General features: G+C 45.5%; 1 long non-coding RNA gene across 1 annotated transcript; it reads left to right on the forward strand.

The window, feature by feature from the left end:
• The first annotated feature begins 3,871 nt into the window (after nucleotides 1–3,871).
• LOC130707733 (uncharacterized) lies at nucleotides 3,872–5,371 on the forward strand. Its single transcript, XR_009007754.1, has 3 exons — nucleotides 3,872–3,884; nucleotides 4,001–4,077; nucleotides 4,287–5,371. It is a non-coding gene; the product is annotated as an uncharacterized LOC130707733 (long non-coding RNA).
• The last annotated feature ends 2,452 nt before the right edge of the window (nucleotides 5,372–7,823 follow it).

Here is a 7,823-nt window from a genome sequence, read left to right on the forward strand (position 1 = left end):
CTCCCCTGGTGGGCTGAGACGCAGGCCATCATCCGTCTGCGCCACCAATCTTGGTTAAACAGTGGGGGGTGGGATGAGGGAGGAGGTACCAGAGGTACTGCCCCTCATTTCACATCTGCCCATGTGCAGAGCCCTGTGGAATGGAGGGCGGACCTCCAGGTTCAATGTTATTCCATCGCCAAAGAACAGCCACAGGGACTCACTGGGCAGATCAAACCACATATATGAAGTCCACTGGGAAGTTCTTTCAGCACAGCAGTTAATTTGATGACTGCTTTGTTTTAAGAGCAGTTTGTGTTTCACTGGCTAAGGTGAATTACTCTGAGGAGTTGTTAAGCAATTCTTCAACTTTGAAACCTCAGTATGATGTTTGTGGTCAAACATGATTATTTTCACAGACTCAGTGACTCACAACCTTTTCCCCTTTGAGATGCACATGATGGATGATGTTTATCCACGTGCTTGACCCACCCCCAATGGGAATAGACTCCCTCGGATCAGCAAAAATGGTAAAGAATGGCCGCCCCAAGTGTTGGTGGGAAAAGTTAACTTTTATACATTGCTAGTGAGAGTATAAATTGATATAGACCCAATAGAGAACAACTTGGCTGCACCTGATGAAACAAAACATGTAATTTCGACTGTTTTCCCTATAAGCCTGCAATTCCATCTTTAAGGATGTTCCAGAGAGGAGTTCAGCTTGTACACAGGAAACACCTCCAAGGATAGTCACTACAGGATGTTGGTATTCATGGAAAACTGAAAACAACTCAAATGTCCATCAGTAGGAGAGAGACTAAGCAAAATATGGTATAGTCACATAATGGAATATTTCACAGCAGTTGAAAGGAATGAATTAAATCTATACGTATCATTTGGGATAGATCCCAAAAATATATTGTTAAGTGAAAACAGAAAATTACTGTTTGATACAAAATTTAAATTCTATTTATATAAATTCTCAAATAGAAAAATCAGTACTACATATTTATCATAGATGTATACAAATTTATAAATGTAAAAGAGAAAAAAACAGCCTGAAAGGAACATACCACATACATGATAGTGGTCGTCCCTGAAAAGGGGGAAAGGAGTGGGATGGTCTGAAGGACAAAGGGAACGTCACTTTCTCTGTAAAGCTATCATGTCAGTTGCATCTGATGAATCTCAGATTCTCTTGACTTCCCCTGTCTCCTGAACCCTTGACCACTTGCTCTTCCTCTGGCACTCCACAGCAACTGACGCTCCGCAGGCCCACCAGATTCCACCTAAGGCCCACTGGCCGCATGCCCAGAATCTTGGGTTCTCCCATCATTTCTGGGCTTGAATGAAACAGAACCTGGGATCTGCAGCAGGGCCTGGGGTCTGGCTTCCTCAGTGGCCACCCAAAGGGGCCAGGCATAATGCAGTTGTTCTCAGCTGGGGTGATTTCCCCCCGCAGGGGATATTTGGCAATGTCTAGAGACATTTTTGGTCGTTAGACCTGGGTGTGTGTGGGGGGTACTACTGGTATCCAGAGGGAAGAGGCCAGGGATGCTGCTAAACAGCCTACAAGGCACAGGATAGCCCCCCTACAATAAAGATTCATCTGGTCCAATGCCCATGGTGCTGGAGTTGAGAAACCCCGGTGTAGCGGTTAAGAACAAAGTCTCTAGAAAGACTAGCTGTGTGACCTCAGACAAGTTACTTCACCTCTCTGTGCTTCAGTTTCCTCATCTGTAAAAAGAGCATAATAACTGTATCTACTTCATATGGTTGTTGTGAGAATTAAATTATTAATAATTAAATACATTAATAATTTAAAAAATAAATTTATTTACTTATTTAAGTTTTGGCTGTGTTGGGTCTTCGTTGCTGCGTGTGGGCTTTCTCTAGTTGCGGCAAGCAGGGGCTACTCTTCATTGCAGCGTGCAGGCTTCTCATTGTGGTGGCTTCTCTTGTTGTAGAGCACAGGCTTCTAGGCACGCAGGCTTCACTAGTTGTGGCTTGCGGGCTCTAGAACGCAGGCTCAGTAGTTGTGGTGCATGGGCTTAGTTGCTCCGTGGCATGTGGGATCTCCCCAGACCAGGGCTCGAACCTGTGTCCCCTGCATTGGCAGGTGGATTCTTAACCACTGCCCCACCAGGGAAGTCCCTTAAATACATTAATAATTTATGTCAGTGAATGTCACTTCGAGAATGTAATAGTAATAATAGTAGTAGTAACTCTGCCATGGAGAATAGTAACATTGAACACAGTAATATTTTTCAAGGAAGCCACTCACAAACTTCAAGCTTCAACAGTTACAAATATTTCACAATATACTTCACAAGTTATGAATTCTTAAATGCACACTTTCCCCACACTTTGACCTCTCTGTACTCAGGGTGTATCATACAATCATGGTTGGCAGGTGGCCATCACACAGAGCTGTCACTGTCTGCACATGTGCATAAAACTTGGAAGGAAATTCTGGAGACAGCAGAGAAGACCCCCTTTTAAGAAATGGTGCATCGGGCTTCCCTGGTGGTGCAGTGGTTAGGAATCCGCCTGCCAGTGCAGGGGACTCAGGTTCAAGCCCTGGTCCGGGAAGATCCCACGTGCTGCGGATCAACTAAGCCCGTGTGCCACAACTACTGAGCCTGCTCTCTAGAGCCCATGAGCCACAACTACTGAGCCCACATGCCACAACTACTGAACCCCCCACGCCTAGAGCCCGTGCTCTGCAACAAGAGAAGCCACCGCAATGAGAAGCCGGCGCACCGCAACGAAGAGCAGCCCTCGCTCGCCACAACTAGAGAAAGCCCGCGTGCAGCAAAGAAGACCCAACGCAGCCCTAAATAAATAAATAAATAAATTTTTTTAAAAAAGAAATGGTGCATCACTCACTGTTGATGGCTCAGAGGACAATATTATGTGAAAATATGGTCATTAGTGATGCTGAATCAAAAAGTGACCCAAGATTTGCACTCTTCTGAAGGGAATTCATTTTGCTTACATATTTCTTCTTATGTATGTACAAAAGTGATATATTATCAAACACTCATGTCTAAATAGAGATTTTTTAATAAGGACATGTTTAAAAAGTCTACATGAGAAAACCTTGTGCCATAGTTTACTAGGTAATGTTCTTTTTCCAGTGGTACATAAAATAATGGTGCATCTTACAATTTATGACATCATAGATTTGTTGAAATGTGTAATAATCATACTGTCATTTACTGAGTCCTTATAATGTGCTAATCAGACTGTATATACTACCTCATTTAATCCTCTTAACAGCCCTATAATGTATGTACTATTATTATTCATACTTTGCTAGTGAATAAACTGAGACTCAGAAGTGAAATAACTTGTCCAAGGTCAACAGCTGATAAGCAGAGCTGGGACTCCAAAGCCTTGGGGCTCAACCTTTGAATCCTGGTTCAGAACTACAGTCAGAGCCTGTGTCTTATTTTCCAGGTGTTAGCAACCTAACGCATGGAGAGTAAAAACAGAAGGTAGCTGAGCCAATGCTCAGCAACCTGTGGGCCGGTCTTCCCGCTGCTATTTGTCCTTCCCTACCCCCGTTTCTTAGCACCACCAGACCTTCCCCAGCATAGCTCCCTTGCCCAGTCCAATGGTAGAATACAACCAGAACTGTGATCAACATGGAGCACCACATTTCAGAGACTGCTGGTCTCCAGGCTTCCCTAAGGAAGAAAAGTTCATGTGCTGCACAGCTGAGAGGGGCTTAAAAGGATGGAGATGTTTTACAAGCTTTGGATAAAAATCGTGTGGTCCTAGGCTGAACCACATCTTTGGAATTTTTCATTTATTTTCTCCCTTATAGTAAACTTCTGTCTCTGCAGATTCCAGCAAATTGCAGAGCAAAACACAGAGTCATTGTAACGAAATATCCAAAGGTAATTATACAACGGCATTACCAATGTGCAAATAATAAAAGCCCAATTGTGAAGCCTAGCAGATGTATCCTATTAGCATCACCAAGACTTAATTCCAAACTGTGTCTCCTCTCCAGCAGCACAGGCCTTCCCAAGTCTCCCTGTGTGTTGGTGGAAGAGAAGATCGGCTGTTTGCAGGGGGTGTGGGGAGATGGTAAGCATTGCACCGGGAATCGAGAGACCCGTGTTCTTAAAGCTTGTGTGACCTTGAGCAAGACACTTGACTGTCTATGCCTCATTCTCCCCTCCTTTAAAATGTGTGCCTTCCCCCCGCTACCCCAGTTTCTAAAACTAAATGGCAGCTCTAGTTTACTCTCTCCCATAACCCTGTGGAATCTGGTTTTCATTCTCATCATCTTTCAGGGCCTCTGAGCAAGTTCCTGTGCCCTGTTTCTCTCAACAAGGATAACTACTTCCACCTGCCTTTGTAATTGGTTCCTGGGACAAGAAAAGCCTCTTGACAAGCCTGGGCTGCCTCGTGTGTGTTGGATAAATGCTTGAAGTATGGACTTTCTCCCCCCCTCACTCACCCGTCCCCAGGGTTCAGAGCTGAATGCATCAAGAAGTGCTGCTGTTGGCATAGCAGGAGCAGAAGTTTTGCTTTTCCTCTGCTTTGTGACTCACTCACTGTGATGAGCAATGAAAAGATTGGGGTCTAGACAGTCTTGGATTATTTCCTGCCCCATTCTCCCACTCAGGTCATGGAAGTTGGCAACTTCAACCACTCTTTGCACAGAGGCCTAGAGAGGGGACAAGATTTTCTCAGTGTCTTAAGCAACTTATAGCTGAACTGGGATGTCAGTCCTGGTGGTCTGACTCCAAGTCCAATGATCAGAGTGAGAGAGTCAGAAGAGTCTGGGCTATGGATTCAAACTGACCTGAATTTAAACCCAGCATTGCCACTGGCTCACTGTGTCTCCTCCGCTTCCTCATCCCTGAAATGGAAATAATAACCACCTCACAGAACTGTGAGCATCAGACAGGATAATGTACATGGCACTCATGCCGTCTTGGGCTTAAAACTAGAAAAGACCCAAGTGACAACTGCTGGCACTTTAATGGGGATAGAGAGGAAGTGTTATTGCCCCACAAAAACGGGGAATTTAGGTTAAGGTAAGATACCTAGCAGGACAGGACTCTTTTTACTTGAGGGACCTTAAAACACTCCCCCATCACTTAAGCATATGAAGAGATAGGAGTCTCACTTGTTAAAGGGAGAAGTGTGAATCAAAACTACCCTGAGTATCATACGTAAATCATACCTAAATAAAGCTAATTTTTAAAAAACTACCCACAGACCTACCAGAGAATGGACTTGAGGATACGGGGAGGGGGAAGGTTAAGCTGGGATGAAGTGAGAGAGTGGCATGGACATATATACACTACCAAACAGAAAATAGCTAGCTAGTGGGAAGCAGCTGCATAGCACAGGGCGATCAGCTCGGTGCTTTGTGACCACCTAGAGGGGTGGGATAGGGAGGGTGGGAGGGAGGGAGATGCAAGAGGGAAGAGATATGGGAACATATGTATATGTATAACTGATTCACTTTGTTATAAAGCAGAAACTAACACACCATTGTAAAACAATTATACTCCAATAAAGATGTTAAAAAAAAAAAACCCCTGAAATTGGTAAAGATCAAAATTCCTGGTAACAGACGGGTATCAATGGGTGTGGGGAAGTGGGGGCATCCAGTGCAAAGTCCGAGGAGGGCAACTTGACAAGAGTCATCAAAATCAGTAATGTCCACGCTGTTGGGTGCAGCAATTGCACTAGCGGTAGCTGGTTGCAGACGGCCCCTCCGCCAGTGCGGTTAACGACCTCGGCTCCTTTGGTATAAAACACGCCACCCGCACTCGAGGGCGGCGTGGGCAGAGGCAGCTTCACTTAGAACTGGTTGGGGTATGGGTGAGGTGATGGGCGTTGTTAGTACCTTGAGGGGAAACAGTTTTGTGCCACTAGAGTCGCAGAGGGGGCTGGGGCTGGGGAGCAGCTCCTGGCCACGAGGGGACCACTCTGGGGGGGCTTGGAATCTGGCAGACCTGCCCATTCGTCCCTGCTCTGCTACCTACTAGCTGTATGGTCTAACACAAGTCACTTTGAGTTGCTTTTCTCCATCTGCTCACTGAAGATGGTACCACCTTCCATGAAGAGTTGACGTGAGGATTAAATGAAATCCACAGGAGGACCTGGCTCAGTGTCTAGTGTCTGGCCAGCAAGCAGTGAAGGTTTTTCTCTTCTCCAGTTTATCCGTGTATCCCTCTTCCTATCTTTTTCTCTTCACCTCTCTGTTGCCTTTTTTGTAGTTGTGGCCAACACTCCCCTGCATCACACCCCAGCAGCTTGGAAGAGCATATTTCAGACAGTGATGGACCCAAGAGGCAACGGCTCACGTCTTAGCCTGAAGCTCCAACCTGTTCTGTCCTCCCTCCCTCCCCCTGGTCCTGAATGCCTGGTACACTGAGTTGGCTTGAGCCTTGCCTTAGGCGCCTGGATTTCCTCCACTCCCTGACAGGGCCCCCAGCCAGCTCCCCAGTGTGGTTTCAGTTTGGCTTACACCTCTGGTGCTGGCTTCTTCCTTTGTCTGACTGTGGAACCTCCCCCAACCACACACTTTAGCAGAGGAGGTGGGAATTCAGACCCTGTCTCCACTAGTCATATCAAAAACAGTGCGCTTTAGAAACAAACAAACAGCCCTTTTATTTTAAAATAATTATAATCTTGCAGAAAGTTGCAAAAATAATACAGAGGTCCTATGTACCCTCCACCCAGCTTTCTCCTATGGGGACATTTTACATGTCAGCATTACACTTCTAAAATATGTGTTTGGGCTTCCCTGGTGGCACAGTGGTTGAGATTCCGCCTGCCAATGCAGGGAACACAGGTTCGAGCCCTGGTCCGGGAAGATGCCACATGCCGCGGAGCATCTAAGCCCGTGAGCCACAACTACTGAAACCTGCGCACCTAGAGCCTGTGCTCCACAACAAGAGAAGCCACCGCAATGAGAAGCTCGCGCACCACAACGAATAGTAGCCCCTGCTCGCCATAACTAGAGAAAGCCCCTGCACAACAACGAACACCCAACGCAACCAAAAATAAATAAATTAAATAAATAAATAAATGAATAAATAAATAAAATATGTGTTTGGTACTTGTACCATCCAGGCAAGGATCTAGTATAGAAAGAAGATTTAGTGGTTCAAACCTTGTCATTGCAAGTCGTCTGTTCCATCCCTCCCTGAAAGGCCTGGTCTTTCCTTTCTCCAGGACATTGTTCACCCCCTGCTTCTGCCCAGAAAGTATTCTTTATCAGCCAGAGACTCAGGTGAGCTTAAGTCAAAATGGAATTTACTGGAAAGCTATTGAACTGCACCAGAATCCGTGGGAAGACCAGGAGGCAGAGCAGGAGCCAGGAGACGGACCAGGGCATCCAGAACTCCTTGGTCACTTCCTCAGAATGCTCCCAGGGCAAGGAGTAAATGTCCACTGCTTTGTTTTGTGCTGTTTTTCCTGTCCTTTGCCATCTCTTTGTGAAGCGTTTCCACATCACCCCAGGCAGAAGTGGCTCACACATACAGCCCTTCCCAGCTGGACTGTGTTTCTTCGGGGTCAAGTTCTCGGTCTCTATATAATCCATAATATTTATTCAACATAGGCAACCAAGAAGTATTACGAATAAATACATTTGGCACCAGAGGCAGTTAATTTATTTTACCGAATTCTTTGGCCTTCATACATCACCAAAATGAGGGAAAAACTGCCTCTTTTCTCTTCATTTTTGACTCAGTGAGAGTGCCAAAGCAGTCAGTGAGTGAATTGGGCTTTTAAAATCATTAACAAAGCTTTTAAGGAGCCCATGAACTTGTAAATAACAGCTACAGAAGGTTTTAATTAGCATG

Source organism: Balaenoptera acutorostrata, chromosome 3 (genome assembly GCF_949987535.1).
Source record: "Balaenoptera acutorostrata chromosome 3, mBalAcu1.1, whole genome shotgun sequence".
In the NCBI taxonomy this organism is placed as follows: Eukaryota; Metazoa; Chordata; class Mammalia; order Artiodactyla; family Balaenopteridae; genus Balaenoptera; species Balaenoptera acutorostrata.